Raw genomic sequence first — 17,168 nt, 5'->3', positions numbered from 1 at the left:
AAATTGACAGGGCTCCCGCAGGGAATTTGTGTGTAGAACTGTTGGACGATCACTGCATCTCTCCATCTCTGCTGTCTGGTTGTAACTGTAACGAACTGTCTTCATCCAACGGGGCGGGGGTGGGGGGTGGGGGGCGGGGGGCGGCAGTACTGCTGTGCTCCTCCATGACCCGGTTTAAATAGTTGAGGAGTCTAGCACACGTGGATCAGGTGTCACGTGTCGTCACTTTGGTCCTTTGGCACACAAAGAGAAACAGTTGTACAATGTGGTCACTTAGCAGACGCTCTTTATCCAGAGTCACTTTGGTCATTAAAAGGAAGAGAAAACATTCCACAACACTGGAAATTCTAGCTTTCATACAATCTTACAATAAATGCACGGAATCTCTGTACCTACGCATGACTGTTAAACACTTTATCCATTTATTCGTTGGCCATTCAAAAATAGCAGCTCTACAAGCTCACTGCGCAACACTTAGTGCCGCGCTGTGAGCTTGTACATCTGCTATTTTAGATATTTTGCTTTAATTTTTTTAAATAATGGAACATATTTGGAATGTTTTTTTCAGATGGGCATACAAATACATATAATTTAGGGGGTCCTTGACATAAAAAAGTCTGAGAACCACTGATATAGCAACATATTTTATTTTCAGGAAACTATGAGGATTTAGAAGACATTAAAATAATCGACCTCAGGTCTTAATGGGTTAATAGAAGCGTGTTTTACTCACTTCTCGCACGGCACAGTCGATATCCTTCTCACCCGGCTCCATCTTGCCCTTGGGGAATCCCCACCCTGACTTCACTCACTTCTCGCATGGTGCAGTAGATAGGCTCCATAGTTGACCTTTCCCTTGGGGAATCCCCACCCAGACCCTCGACCCTCAACCAGCACACACTAAAATGGAGTGACATCATAGTTAGTGGGGGTGACATCATATGGCTCTTCTTGACTACAAAGGGTATCCCAGAAAATTCCAGAACCGGAGACGTTTGTCGTTTTGTTTTGGTGTCCATTACAACTAGAACAAACTAAATTGACCATTTGGGTCCACGTAAGGGTCCAAATGGTCAGCCTAAGAGTGGAAATGGTTCATCAGGTTCCATTTGTACACTCTCAGGAGTTACCCGTACAGGTCATAACTATCAATCATTTATCAACAGTTTCGTTAACGAAATTGTCAATATATTTAGTCTTAGGTGCCGTTTACACGAGGACCGTCTCTACAGAAAACGGCAAAATAAAGTATCAGATGTGCCGTCCGTTTACACGGGAACGGTGTTATCAGGGGTTGAAAACGCAATTAAGTGAAACCTCCTTCCAGTGTGGAATTCTTTTAAAACGCTGTGCCTGTCGTCTCCATGTGAACGGGCAAGACGGTGTCGGCTAGTGTTGCCAGATTCTGCGAGTGAAATAAGCAACCAAGTCTATGAAAACTCAAAAGAAGCGATTAGGCTACGGCTATTTTAAAATAGCAGATCTACAAGCTCACAACGAGTAGCGTATGCGACGCGTTGTGAGCTTGTAGATCTGCTATTTTCAAAAAAGAAAGGAGAGCAATATTGAGAAAATAAAAAGGTCATTCTGGAACATTTTTGAAACATTTTAACAATTTTAACAACACAAATCTTGTATGGGGGTCCCTGACACAAAATATTTTCAGAAGGGGGGGGGGGGCTGTGGACAAATACATCATTTGACAAGATGTTTAAGAACCACTGGTTTAAACAACATTAGGAAACAAGTCCAAGTCCAACAAGCCCAAAGTCGCTTATAAGTGGACATGGCAACCAAACAAACATAGGAAGAAGGAAGAAGACACGTCACTGCCACCTAGCCACCTGGCATGCACACTACAGCGTTAGAACTCACTGAAACGTCTCCATACATGTAGATAAGAAATAAAAGGTGATGACGGTACAGCACTTCGTTTTCTGTTCTGATCGTCCTCGTCTAAACGTAGCCTTAGTCATCATAGCTTAGTTTTTGTTACGTTTTCAAATCCCTGAGTGATTCTTTCATTTTCACCCTTTTCTTTGAATACAGCAGCGGCTTCCCACAGTATTGTATGATGGGACTGGAGTCCTTGAAGCCCCATCTTGTCCTCGCGAAATTGTCTTCGTAGTGCCAGTGTGCCCGCTCAACCTTGTGGCCGATGTGGTAGCCAAAGTGCTCCTTGGCCACCCTCTCATCCTTGGGCAGGTCCTCCATGAACCTGCATTGCATCCAGTGTTTTATGCATATTTTCTTTGTGCATATATATATATATTTTTTTCTCATATAAATGTTTATTTCACATGAATGTAAGGGAGGAAAAACAAAACATAGCTCCATAGTTCTGATGTATGAATTTCCCTTTACATTTCTTTGACAAAATGTTTAAAATAAAATAACAATTTTTTTTATAGCCTGGGCCATCATGCTTTGTGCATATTTTTAAATGAAAGGACCCTTATAAGCAAAGGACTCTCACTTAGGTAGGGAAAGGCCAAGGAGAAGTTGTCTCATAATTCGCAGACCTGGTTTCCTCGTCAGAGGCAGAAGGTGTTGGGTGAAAGACGTGGGTATGTACCCTGATCTCCTTGTCATCGCATTTGAATTTGGTCCTCTTTTACTCTCCATCGTTGTCATGGACAATGTATAGGCGGACTTGCCTGCCATCCGGGTCATCAATCAGCTCAATGTACCTGTCAGCCTTGATGTGCCATGTCAGGTCAAGTCCTGTCTCCTCCTTGACCTGTTAAGTACACGGTTAAAGTCACAGAGAAATGGTTGCTGTCGGGCAGAAACCTTTTATCTCCATATTCTAACTTTTTGTGTTTTACAAATGTCCTATCTAGATCTCATTATTATAATCTTTTTTAATTTGGTATTGTTGTACAATCCACGTGCATTGTGTACTATGGCACATCGTCCTTCCGGGTTAGCTTCCTTGTCGAGGTACTTATGAAGCTTGATCTGCCAGCTGATATCGATGCCTGTCTCCTCCTTAACCTGTTAAGTACACGGTCAAAGTCACAGAGAAATGGTTGCTGTCGGACAAAGTTTTTGCCCGACAGGAACAATATCACTGCACCACCCAAAACAAAAACAACAAAAAACGGTTTCTGTGGTGGACACAGACCCTTATGAGCGAAGGACTCTCACCTCATGTAGGGAAAGATCAAGGAGAACCTCTTCAGGTCTCCTAAGGTGGCAGACCAGATGGAGTTGTCAGGCAGCCTCCAAATGCGCAACGGGACCTATGTTCCCCAGGTTCTATGTTCCCCAGGTTCTATGTTCCCCGCTTTCCTAGGAGAGCGGGGAATATAGGACCTAACCTAAACCTAACCCTAACCATAACCTTAGTGGGGGAACATAGGTCCGGGGAACATAGGTATGACCCCATGCGCAACCACCGTGTTGACTTCTTGACTTAATAATCACTTGTGGTTTAGTTCAAGTAAGGTTTATTAACAACCATGTATCAAAGTATAGGAGGCAACTCTGTGTGGACAGCAACAGCTAAACACATACACAACACTGTCTTTACGTTCACGTCCCAGTGGTCTTGCGGGACTACCGCAGGTACGGCAACACTCAATAACCAAAACAGTGTAGGGACACAACTGTCTACATCCCCCTTTTTAAGCTCTGCTCATCAACCAACAATTTTAGAACATTTCAAAACAAAACTTCTTCTGGTACTCAATATGAAAAATAAGAAAAACATAACATGTGAATAAAGTTATTACCAGAAACCTTTTTTCCAATGTGTTGTCCTCTTTTAAAAAATGTTTTTAACATAAATGAAATACATTTAGTTGGCATCATTGAGAGACGCAGAACTAAGATTTGTATGACTCAAAATTATGAATCATTGAAAGGGAGGAGGGGGGTGAAATGGATGGAGAGTGAAGCTTTATCTTTAGTGAGACTGTTCTTGGAAACTCTTTAAGAGTTGGATCCAATACAGAAGTCCTTGAGGTAGGAGTGCATGACGGATACGATATGCATGCGCTCGGTAAGTCGTAAGTGACAATTAGCGGCCGGGAGTGCATTATTCCCAAACGGGGTTGTCCTGTAGGAAACGCGTCATGGCATCTGCTGGGGTAGGTCCATGGATGTAGGCTTTGATGGCTCGCGTGTGGGCGGCATCGTTGACGGCCGTTAAGACCATCGCTCGTCCATCGCAGTCGCGCGGAGACGGATACTCCTTAACAACAAAGGGATGTTGTATTCTGTTCATCAACAGAATCCACTGAGTGAGGATTTGTTGTGAGACATCCCACCATTCTGCATAATCAGCGTTGGGTTTGTCAGGAGGGGTCAGTTGGTACTGAACACCATTTTCCTTACAGCTGTAGTTACCTAGTGAGGCTAGGAGGGGCGCGGGGCAGGGAACGGTGTTTGAAATGCGTACGTAGTTTGCAGCTCGTACTCTATCGGCGGATTCAAACACGTCCTGTGTTCTCTTGAGTATCAGGGTTTTCCATTGTCGTATAAAGTCGACTTCTGTAATTGGAAGCTGACCAGTACATAACTGTTCGATTTGAGCATAGACTGCTGCAGACAGTTTATCTTGGTTGGCGATAGAGACTGTCACGTTTTGAACCGTGTAGTCAGATTGCACTCGACCGAAGTCAAGCGTGAATCTTGATGGTACCACCCACCGTGTGGTGGCGTCCCTGTTGCTTGTGAAGCTATGCGAGACGGGAGCTAGGGTAGGCGCCGGGGGAGCAGCGTGTCCTTCAGCCATCTTCGCAGGGGCGTGATACAGTGAGCGAACCTAAATTCCCTATCCGTAGGCCGGAAGGCCAACGGCAATTGAAGGTGTCGAATCTAGTAGCTACAAACGTCAAGTTATATAAAATGTAAAGCTGTTAGCGTGGATTTGTGGATTAGCTCTTAGTCTTGTATAAAATCGCTGTAATCTCTCAAGTCGCTCGGAGGCAATTGCAAATAAAAATATTTTAGTAATATTTTACAGTGTAGGGACACAACTGTCTACACACCGGACGTTCTACAAGAGAAAAACACCAACACAATGAATGATGGGGAACCACTCCATGTTCTGCAAGAGGAACAACGCTAACACAATGAAAGCTAGTGCCTGCTCAACCTTGTGGCCGATGTGGTAGCCGAAGTGCTCCGTGGCCACCCTATTGTCCTCGGGCAGGTCCTCTATGAACCTACAGAAAATTGTAGCAAAGTCCTTGAAGCCACATCTTGTCCTTGTGAGATCGTCATTGTATTGTCAGTGTGCCCGCTCTTGTGGCCGATGTGGTAGCCGAAGTGCTCCGTGGCCACCCTATCGTCCTCAGGCAGGTCTTCTATGAACCTGCATTACATCTAGTATTTGATCAATACTGCATATTTTTTAAATGAAAGGACTCTCACCTTCGGTAGAGAATGGCCAAGGAGAAGTTGTCTCTTATTTCGGCAGACCTGGTGGACTCATCCGGCAGCTCCACAATGGAGAACCGCTTGTTTCATACTCTCATCCAGGTTAATGGCGCCGTAGGTGGGGATTTTAATCTTCTCCCTATGCCACAGTTGCCACTCCTTCAGGACATAATATCCTCATCAAGCCCCTTCAAAAAGGTCCTGACGATGTTTGAAAAATATTGCTGTCAAGGAGAGCACAAGCAATACTGGACAACAAGGACAATGGAAGAAGGCAGATCACAACCAGTGGTGGACAATGAGGAACTATTGCACTGTAAACACTTTGAACCTGGCGTCCCTATTTTGGGCATCCCATTATAGGTGAAAATGTAGAGAAATAGCTATAATAGCAAGAGCTCACAATGCATCTTTCTTCTCTTTTATTTTTTCGGCTTTTAAAATAGCCTTTACAATTTTTTTATTTTTGGGCGGTAAAACCGCCCCTATATGTGAGGTTTGGATATTTGCACCCCCCCAACCCTGCGCTGTGATTGGCCACCAGTGTACCCCCCTAACCCTGCACCGTGATTGGCCAATCACAGTCTATTCAGGACTGTGATTGGCTAATGAAACATGACACATGTGCATAGCCCTATAAATAGGACTATGCACTTTTTTTTATTTTAAGTTAGGGGTGTACAATGGTTGGTCCACAATATTACTTTTCTTTAAGTGAACTTCCATCACTGTGATGACCACTGTGACCACACCGCCCACTTCACACTGGGTGTGATTTTTTCTATTTTAATAAGCTATCACAATCAAGCAATAAACAATCATATCTGTCTCCAAGCCAAGAACAAACCACAACTAAAACAGACCGTTACAGACTCTTAAATGTCAAGGAGCCGATCATCACTTCTTGGCCTCCGTTGAGCTGACAGAAGAACTGAGAGGGTCATTGCTGCTGCTGGCGTCACCGGGAGGTGTTCCCACCTCAAACACAAAGGTATATTTCAATAGAGAAAACTGCCAATCTACAAGCTCAGAAGCGCAAGTATAAAATAACTTAATCAGTTAATCCAGTCTAACATCTCTAACCTAACAAGCTAACCTGTGTCACTTGTCCAGCTCCACCCAAGGGCGGTGCCTTTCTCTCCCGGGAGGGACACACTATCACGGCCTGCCAGACACAGCGGTTGGACCCTGTCAGTATACTCAAACCAGTCAGTCGACACCAAGGCACAGTCGTTTTCATTGGTTCGGGTGTTGTAGTTGAGACAGAGAAAGATTTCCTTCACGGCTACTCCGTCGATGTCGTCCTCTTCCACCACCCGGGGTTTCTCCTCCACTGCCTGCCGCCTGTCCTGCTTCTCCCTGATATTCCCATTTGATGTCCTCGGCCCGGCCATTTCTGGTGGTGACCTCGCACAGCTTTTAGTTTAGTTTAGTTTATTACGGATCCCCATTAGTCCTCACCACAGTGAAGACTATTCTTCCTGGGGTCCAAACATTCACACTTTACAATACAATTAAAACATAATACAATGTAATTCTCCCATTGCATAGTTAAAAACAAACAACAAAAAAATTATTGAAGATTTTGATCTTCACAAATTCTATAAATGATTACATAGTATAGCACTGGTTATAGTTAGTATAGTATAGTATAGTTAGTATAGTTGCTAGTTTGCAAATCAAGAAATTAAACAAAACAAAAATAATTTAATTTTTTTTTAAATAAAATAGTATATACAATGAATCATAATTCAAACATTAAACAACTAACTAAATCTAACTGTTTGACTAATCACGGCTTCCTTCAATTTATTTTTGAAGCTTGATTTATTGTCTATCCTTAATATATGTGGTGGTAGCCCATTCCAATATGTTCCTGCTCTATACATTACTGTTTTTTTAAGTGCATTAGTTCTAGGTATTAAAGCCAAAGTAAATTGACCACCCATAGCCTGTCTTGTGTCATAGCCATGTCTAGTATTGGTGGGTTGTATCTGTGACAACAAATGTGCAGGTTTACCAGTATGATAGATGTTAAATAAAAATGTCACAGCGTGAACACTTGCAGGATCCCCAGCTCCCTCAGGGTTTTCTGCGTGCAGGCCATGTCCTCCATCAGGGGGACAAAGAAATTGTAGCGGACATACCCGGTGTTTTTCTTAATGCCCAGCAGGGACAGGAAGAGCATCAAGTTGAGGAGCTTCCTCTGCACGTTCGGGTTAGGGGACGAAAGGATACTGTCAGGGAGCCTGTCGATTCGAAGATCTGGGGCAACCAGGGCATCCCCTTCTCCTCATAGAGGCTCGCCGTCGTCTTGAAGAGGATGCCCCGCTTGTCCAGCTCCTTTAGTATGATTGACGTCCAGCCGGCCAATGGGGGTACACGGACGACAGGAAGGGCCGACGCCGCTTGGATGACCACCATGTCTGGTGTATCCCATCCAGATCCGTCTGACCCAGGAGGACTGAGTACTTCCGTGGGTCTGTGCCTCCGAGGGAGAAAATATGAAATATTAGGGGTGCAACAGTGAATCCAACTAATTATCCATTTGATAGATTATAAAGAGAACAATCGATAATTTAATAAAACAATGTATTAAACACCTAGGAATCCAAAAGCTAATACTTTAATTCACACCAATTATTCCAGACCTGACCTCCTGACCTCCAGACCTCTGTGGATAACCACCATATTTGGTGCGTCCCAGAAGGCATCGTACCTTGTACGATTGTTCCGATATCGAATGGAAGGGAACCATACAAGACTCCAGGCCAGCCAGCAACAATCTGGACGGATCATGCCCGCCTGCCCGGACAATCTCCAACGCCCAAAGGCCGTTCCAAAGATCGATCTGAAATGGTGGCCGTGTTGGATAACCTGTTGGACCAGCGCGGGATAGGTCAGGCTGTCCTTCAGGGTGTGTTGGGGGGGGATCGGCTGGCCGAGTCCGCAAGGACGTTGATGTCGTAACCCCCTGGAGGAGGACCTCCAGCAGTGCGCCACCAAGAACATGGTCAGGGGCTGCGAGGAGGTTCGACAGGCGCCAGATCCTCCTGACCATGTTCTTGATGGCGGTGGAGTAGTTCCATCGCTCCATGGGGGGTCGGCAAACCCTGCGGACCGGGGCGTAAGGGCGAGCAGCCCAAATCGTGACCAGAGCAGGTCCACCGACCCCTGTTTGTCCGTCACGGACACAACAGGCGCCACAGGCAGATTCTGAAAAAGCCTTTGGAGGGCCTTGGCTATTCCCTTCTGCACTGTGACGGTGCACATTTTTGCCGCATCATAGGAGTGCAGGTCGGCTTTGTGTTTGACCTCGGCACGAGGGCCCAATGCAGCTGCCAACCCCCATCAGGGTCACCTCGGCAGTGAGGCCCAATATTGGCACATGCTTTTTTAATATGTGCCATTTGAGCTGGTGGCCCCCCAACACCAGCTCTGGCATGAGTATGTAGTGCATTTCACTCTTTATTGAACTGGCCTTGGCCAGTTCCACCACCACCACGTCAATGTCCTGGGAGAGTTCAAATATCTCCGAACTCTCCCTGACAGGCACATAGACGGGGTGGATGGCTGGAGGCTGCCCATCCCTCCTCAGAAACCCCTCCGGGTCTTGTTGTTAGGCATAGGCCTGGAAGGTCCCCAGCATATTTCTCCCATTTCACAGGCCCACGTCCCTGTATAGGCCGTATTGTCTAGCTCCTTTTCCTTCAGTTTCGTGTGTTTCGTGTGCTTACCGCATGGCCATTGATGTTACAATTCTGTATGGTCTCGCAGAAATACCCGTATATTCCGTATTGTTCAATAAAGAGTATTCTTAACCGATCGGTGGCCATTTTCTCATAGATTTATAATGTATCAGAGTGCAATACACCTCCCATCCGATAGGGTCGCGTGGTTGAAAGGATATGGTGAAAATGGCCACCGATCGGATTAACAGGCCTTTTTATTGAACAACACGGAAGATACAGGTACTTCTCTGGGCCCGTACATAATTGTAACATTCATGGCCATGGGTAAGCATTTTAAATCTGAAATATGAACGTTTATGTAGATGTACGGGCCGTTAATGGAGAAAGTGCAAACACCTGGTTAAATGTTTCAGAATGTTTCGTCCTGAGGACGCTGGATTTCACGCAACATTCTACCAGCGTTTTATTGACAAAAATACATTAATGTGATTAATGTGAGAGGAAAACGGCAGAAGGATCAACTCTCTCAAACAGAAACGTCAGCAGGTGAGACACACACACACACACACACACACACACGGGGGGGGGGGGCGGGGGGCTCACATTTTAACATGAGACTGAAATAATTTATTGTGTTATCAGATAAAAGCATTGAAAATAGTAGATCTACAAGCTCACAACACATCACAACGCGTTGTGAGCTTGTAGATCTGCTATTTTCAATAGATTTATTTGGGGGGAGAGGGAGACACATTTTTAACCTGACACCGTCAAATGGAAGAAGCTTGCGACACACATTTGTTTCACAGCCTACTTCCCATCTGAGACTCCGGTCGCAGAATCGATGACAGACAGTTTTTCTTTTTTTCAAGCTACTAGGCAGGTGATTGGATGATCCCGCCCCTAGCAGCCGCTGATTGGTTCGAACACGCAGTGTTCGGGCATCTCTACTCCCTGCGCAATCCCAGACCTCCCTGAAATCAAATGCAAATGAGATTTCCGGAGGGAGGGGGTTTACCAGGCTAACACATTTTAACATGAGACTGAAATCATTTTTTATGTTATCACATGAAAAAAATCAATTGAAAATAGCAAGCTCACAACACGTCCATTAAATACCAACCACTCCTACATACCATCTCAGAGCTGGGCTATTAGGTGCAGACTATTTGTTTTTATATTTGGCAGCCTATAGGACATACCCACATACTGGCTGTTAGAGGGTTTCAAAAACTTTGGATGCCCAAAAAGGAGGCAAAAAGGTTGGCAAAGTATTGTGCTGTAATTGGCAGCCGCCATATATGGCGGAGACGGTGTTACTTATACCCATAGAGTACTGAGTGACATGTTTATTGTATCGTGAAGACATATGCCAGGATTATGTGAACGTAACCTTACTGCACCTATAATATTTGTGTCCCTGTATGTTTCTCCTTTATGTGAACATAAATAAATGGTTAAAATGTGTGTGTGTGTGTGTGTGTGTGTGTGTGTGTGTGTGTGTGTGTGTGTGTGTGTGTCTGTCTGTGTGTGTGCGTGTGTGTGTGTGTGTGTGTGTGTGTAAATGAACCACCCTTCGCTGACCGCTACAAGATCTTCTGTGAGAGTCATCAGCCATGGCTTGTAGTTGACCAAGAGGTGCTGAAAATAAACCAGCTACGAAGGATGTTCGTAAACACAGTGAAGAAGCATGAGGATCTTGATGCTTCAAACTACAGGTAACTCAACTACTATGTTTGTCTTTGACAGTTCTGGGAAACAAAACAAAAACCTTTATGCTGAAAAGTATATTATAGATGTATTCCCTCACAAAAACGTCTATGAGAGTATATTTAAACTAAATTGGCGATCATTGTTAATACATCTTTATTTATACACTTGTGCTCATCTTTCCCTAACATTTTATGTTGCAGGCAGGATAAATTGAAGCGGAGGTTGACCCCTGATTTCCCCCAGCTGGTTTTTCACTGCCCTACCAAGTGCAACATCTCTGAACATACATACATGTCCTTCCTAGGTATTGTAGGAAAAAGGTTTGGTGATGCAGGGCTGCAAGACATACTCATTGAGTCAAGTTGGTGCCCCAAATCCATCAATGGTGTGATCAGTGGTCATCCACAGCAGTCTGCACTTTCATATTTTGTCATATTTGTATACTATTTTGCTGCCGTTGCACTGTCAACCAACATTTCTCTGTTCATACCTGTGAGGGGGTCATGTCTATGTTCCCCGGGTTCTATGTTCCCCACTACGATCCCCCTGTGAGTGACACAGAAGGCCTGATCTGGGGGGTGGGTGGGAGGGTTGATGTACAAATGACACATGCTGTGACACACTGTGGTATTTTAATAAATATTTCATACCATATGTTGTAATAATTTGGAGCTTTAGTGTATTTATTTTACTCTAGTCCATTTTTGGCATTATTCCAATCTAGGGGGCTGATTTTCAGCCATTTTGGGCCAAGGAGTGCTGCTTTTTTTCTCCTACCTTTCAGTAAGCTACACAGTAGGTTGTGACATTTTCTATGTATGAAATATAAGCTTTTAGCTAAATGTACTATGTGTATGTTTCATTGTGCTGGGCACCAATCACTTCAGTAGAAGCGTTTTCTTTCTACATTTCAAGATCAAAATTCAAACATGAGTACACTAAGGCACCAATACTTGTTTCAGATGTTAGGTACATGTATTTATGACATTTGAGAAAGATTTTGTGTTGCCAAAATCAGTTTTCAAAAGCAAAAATAGCAGCACAAGATTTTCGTTTTTTTAATTTTGGTTATTCACACATTTCTGGCTTGTGAAAAAATACTGCAGGATTTTGTGCGGAGGTATTTTAACCCAAAGTCCACAAGAGTATTGTCTATGCAAAAATGCATTGAAAAAGTAGATCCAAGACGTGGGAACGAAATTCATTTTCTACTTCACTTTTTGTAGGGTCACCACACAGCCTAGTAGGGCTCCAGGTTTTCTTGGAAGGTTTTCTTGGAAGCCAAGAGCTTCGCCTGTTATTTATAATTTTTTGAACAATAACAAACAAAAAGAGCAATGAAATGAAAAAAGATTTGGCCAGGGCTTCGCCAGTATTTTTGTATTTTTTCCCCCCAAATCAAATAAAAGTTCCCAAAATAAATCTCAAAATAAATGTAAAGGGTCAGATGGCAATCAGCAATCACTTAAACAGTAGCACTTGGTAGTGGGACAGAATTCGGCATAGCATACGCCATCTATTCCAAGGCCAGCATGCGTCTCAGATGGTCCCATTTTATTGCATGAATTTGGTTTATTTTTTAACTATTAAATCTACAATGGCTCACCTACTCCTTCTCCCTGATCGTTGCAGTGATAGTGAGACTGCCAATCTGTTGTAACTACCCAAACTAGTTCGACTGCTGTGATTGCTCAGATGTTCCGCATTTTTTCGCATTCAGTCAGCCCAGCTTCAACTTAATTCTGTCAGCACTAGCAAGTGGAAAAGCAGCAGTAGTTTGGAAGGGATACGAGCCAACTTCCAGGAGGTATAAACACTTCTGAAATCACGACCATTCATAAACACAACCTAGAAAGGGGAAAAATTCCCCACAGCGTGTCACGATAACCATGTGTTACTTCATCTGTTCCACTTCCAGCGCAGTGCTGCTGGCTGCAGTGCAGCCTACACACTGCTTAAGCGAGTCTCCACTCGCCACCTGCAGCGCAAGGCGTGAGCGCGAGCAGTATGAAATGACACGTGTCTGTCCACCGTTTGTTTGGTTCGGGGAGCTCAGCCGAACAGAACTTTCGTTGGATATTCTAGTGTAGAATGCAATTACCTTAAGAAATGACTGACCTTTTCAAAGCTCTGCCTGCGTGTAGGATACTTCATCAACCACACCATGGTTGGCCTCAAACACCATGTTCTCCTGACCATTGAGATGGTCACTGGAAAGAATTGCTGTCAAGACAGATAAAAAAAACCTCTCACTGTTTCTCTCAGGAAGGGACCACACACTCCAATGACGATGGACATGACTCACAAAGAGTCATGCACCACCCTTGGCTCCAGGCTATGTCAAACCAGAGATATGGTCAGTTGAAGGGCCGAAGCGGCCACATTGGACATTTCTGAAAATGACCAAAATGACCATATTTGATGATTGTAAAATCAATATCTATGTGAAAACAAACACTATTTCACTCGGTTCACAAAAAAACAAAAATTTGGTTAACTCAAGACCTACAAGTTCATGTCAACCCTTTTTCAAATGGATGACCACACAAGGAACCAACCCTAAAAGGGCATCTCTAAAAGTTAAAATCTACAAAAGCAGTCACCTGGGTCCACACGCTGCAGCTCCCAGACTATTTCAGCTCGATCAAAGTGTCCGATCAAACTAGACCCTTGGGCGAATCCAATGGTACCACTCACGACACTGTCGACCTACACAGGACATATATACTGCCAAAAATGTTTGAAGTTTCACTGCTATGTACGTTTTCTGGGGGTTTCTGGGGTCAGGGTTTGGTGTCTTTCTAGGCATTATAGGGAAAACTGTCCAATACAAAAGTTGTTCACAGTGCCCTGTTTGGGGGGGGGGGGGGGGGGTAGGCAAGTTTGGGGGACTTTTGGACACCTTTGACTACTAAACTTGGAGATCTGTGATTTTTTACAACTTCAACCCTTGATTTAACCACTTTACAAAGGTCGTAGAAGGTCAGGTATTGATTAATTTTTAAAACAGCAGTATGTAGCTCTTAACAATTAGACCATTTATGTGAGAGAGGAACTCATCTGTAATCCCCTTGCATACTTACTATTTAATGCTCTACCAAAGGTTATTAAAGCACAATTTTGACAGCTCAGAACCAGAACCAACATTTTGTTTATTAGGGTTACATGTCACAGGATGAAAATTAAACTGTGATTCACAATGGAAGCAAGCTTGTTCCACAAAGCAAAAATAAAAACTTCAAAATGTAACAGAGCTCCAACCAGTTATCTTTCTATTGTCCTATTCACAACATACACAGTATCTTTTTGAAACACGTCTCTTGCGGGTTGAGGAACGTCTGGCCCTGACTTCACCAGGGGGCACTGCATCGAGGAGTGATTCTGTATCAGAATCGATGTCTGAAATGGGACATTGCCATGGTTCTGGCAGAAATGGCCGCTCTTCAAGGACAGCGCTCGAACCACCATCTAAGACAAAAAAACATAATAAAAAATTGTGATCAGACATTATATTATGAACAATCACTGTTTCGTTGTTCATCATTTATAGAAGGCAGTGGTGGAAAAAGTACTCAAATGTTTAACTTAAGTAAAAGTATCAATACTGCAATATAGAAGTACTCTGTTACAAGTTAAAGGAGCTACACCATGAATTAAAAAAAAATATTTGATATTTAATATCATATGGTGTATGTCCCTCAAACCTTTTTCAAAAGGTTTGAGCCTAAATCATCACTCAGATATACTCATCCCAAGTCAATTGTCTCTGGCTTATACAGCACTTTCAGCTGCAATACCAAAACGTCCTCTTGGGCAGGGGGGGGCTACTGAGCAATTCTGTCTGTTAATAAAAAAAAATATTTAAAAAAATTATAAAAAAAAGGAAAAATTCTGCATAAAAAGAAGCATCTAAGAAAAATACAAAATCGAAAAAAAAACACTTTGAACATTTTTGAACAATTCCACCAAGTGTTTGAGGTGCCTGTTTCACCCACTTCCGGGGGGCGAAGCCAAAATCCGAGCCCAAAGTATTTGTTCGTAGACCCCCACTTAGGGGGGGTAGAAAAAGTTTCGGAGCAATTCGGGCACTTTTCATTTAACATTGGGTTTGCCATCATTAATGTTTGTGACATCATAAACATTTCCATTCTGAGATCGCCTGTTCAGACACGCCCATTCTGGAAATCCATGAAATGAGAAGGAATGACTGAATTAAAAAAAAAACATTTTTTTGGGTACAAGAGACACTGGGGACCCCAAAAAATACAAAAAACCAAGAAAAAAATTGATTTTCATGGTGTAGACCCTTTAAAGTCCGAAATTCAAAATTTACTTGAGTTAAAGTACAAAAGTATTGTTATCCAAATTTACTTAAAGTACCAAAAGTAAAAGTAATAAAATGTTTGAAAATAGCAGATCTACAACCTCACAATGTGTCAGCAGATGTGTCTCCACGTGTTGCCCAGCAGAGCTCTGTCTTACACAGACATTCCATCCAGTCACATGCATCGTCGTCTTTCTGCACAATGACATCGCAGCAAGATCCCTTTCGCCACCAAACCCTCCAACATGTCCATGGTTTTCTTTGCTCTCCTCTGCTCGGCTGCGCAGGTGACTTTGGTACTGCTGACAGTCCATGTCCTCATCAATGGCCTCGCAGCGGGTGCCGTTGAGTCGACCGCACAGCTCACAGTAGAACTCAATGGCGTTCTGGTCATTGATGCACCAGCCAGCGCACTGGATTGCCTTGCAATGGTAGCTGTCCCGGGTTGCTGTCTCCGCAATGGTTAGTCGATTATACAGGAACTTCTCAAACTCCAGTGGTGATAGACCTTCTCTGATCTCTCTGTCCTCTAGCACCAGTAGACAAATAGGACAGGTCAGCCCAACTGGGTTGTTCGTCTTTGTGTACTGTACATGCTACATTAATAACTGATTAATAACTAAAGTCTAAAAAGTTAGGTAATGCAATACATTAACACCTTTAGCCCTATTGTATACATAGGCTATTTGAAAATAGCCGATCTACAAGCTCACAACGCGTCTGTGAGCTTGTAGATCAGCTATTTTCAAACATGTTGACAGTAGGATGATAAAAGCTCGCAAAAGTGTTGCCGTGAGGGCGAGAGCTGGTTCGAGAGCTGCCTCGGGAGCTCGTTCGCATGCGACTGATCATGTCGGCGACTAGACTAGATGAGGTTAACCAACAGAGACGTTCCAGAAAGCAATAGGGTCAGATAAATAACAAAAGCGATATGATTTCTTCAGTTTTTACAGATTTCTTGCGTTTCACCTTGCTTCCAGCTTCAGTCCAACACGAACACGGTCAAGTCTGTCGGTTAAGTGAAAGAGAGACGACCGCTCTTTGAATAGAATATATAGAACATAGAGCATTTCATTTGGTTTTTGGTCATTCTTGTCCCCCGAGTGGCAAAGCATTTGAAATGAGAACAAAGGAAATTTGTGACCAGGAATGAGATTAAATTTATACGACGTTTGTAAGACGTTTATAAGACGTTTGCCACCCGTTTTTTTTTTGATGCTCATAACACCAGGCGTGATACAATTGGTCGCCATGAACAAAACCGGCCTCCACCCTTTCCCTCTTGGTGTCTTCACCTTCACCCTCATTGCCAGTCTTTGCTCTGCAAGATTGATGAAAGTTTTCCTGGATATTACACACTGACGGCAACACCTTTGGTAGCAGTATTTGTGGATTTATTTTCAGAGAAAAATGATACACATACCCTGTCAAGGTGCTGATGAGCTCGGCCGTGCAGCAAAGAGTGGCTGTCGTTGCTTGCGAAGAATCTCCCAGGTACACCATGATGTCACGCGTCTGCTCCTCTGTGAATTCACCGCTGAAACCTCTCTTCAACGCCTTTCTAACGCAATTACTGGTCACCGGTTTACACGTGTTGTGTTTCAGCAGAGCAACTGTGTCCGCCGAGGCATCAACTTTATCTCCTCCGGACCCGATGAAGAATCGTCCATGGTTTGGAACTTTGTCCTTGACAAGTTGTGGGCGGATAAACGTGTAGTATGCCTCAAGGAACTGCAGAGCAAACATGGTTCCAGTTTGTTCACGGGTTACACTTTGGGGGAAAAGATGAAATAGGAACGAGCCAAGTCCCTATGAACTGTCATTGTAATTCCACCCTCAAAAATAAAAAAAATTATAACCTACGTTCTTGTCCCCCTCATTGAGGACGAAGGCAGCTTGTCTCTGTTGATCTCGGGCACACACCCTGAACGTCCACACACCTGCCTCTCCCCCTTCTCGTATACCAGTATCCCACTCGGTCACCTTGGAATCAATAAAGAAGCAGAATCTTGTATTATTATAATGACACTTACTATTACAATGATTGTTGC

At 43.6% G+C, this 17,168-nt stretch overlaps 1 protein-coding gene across 1 annotated transcript in view; it reads right to left on the bottom strand.

Moving 5' to 3' along the window:
* The window catches only part of LOC308075727 (tripartite motif-containing protein 16-like), a gene marked incomplete at its 3' end in the record, with an annotated part of 32,082 nt that extends 29,323 nt beyond the window's left edge, over positions 1-2,759 (bottom strand). The window contains exon 1 of the mRNA XM_080415673.1: positions 2,754-2,759. The remainder of the gene's footprint in view (positions 1-2,753) is intronic.
* Between the last annotated feature and the right edge of the window lie 14,409 nt (positions 2,760-17,168).

Source organism: Gymnoscopelus braueri, assembly GCF_963280865.1.
Source record: "Gymnoscopelus braueri genome assembly, chromosome: 20".
NCBI classification, from domain to species: domain Eukaryota; kingdom Metazoa; phylum Chordata; class Actinopteri; order Myctophiformes; family Myctophidae; genus Gymnoscopelus; species Gymnoscopelus braueri.
The sequence above is the reverse complement of the archived record's forward strand: the minus strand, read 5'-3'. Positions and strand labels throughout refer to the sequence as shown.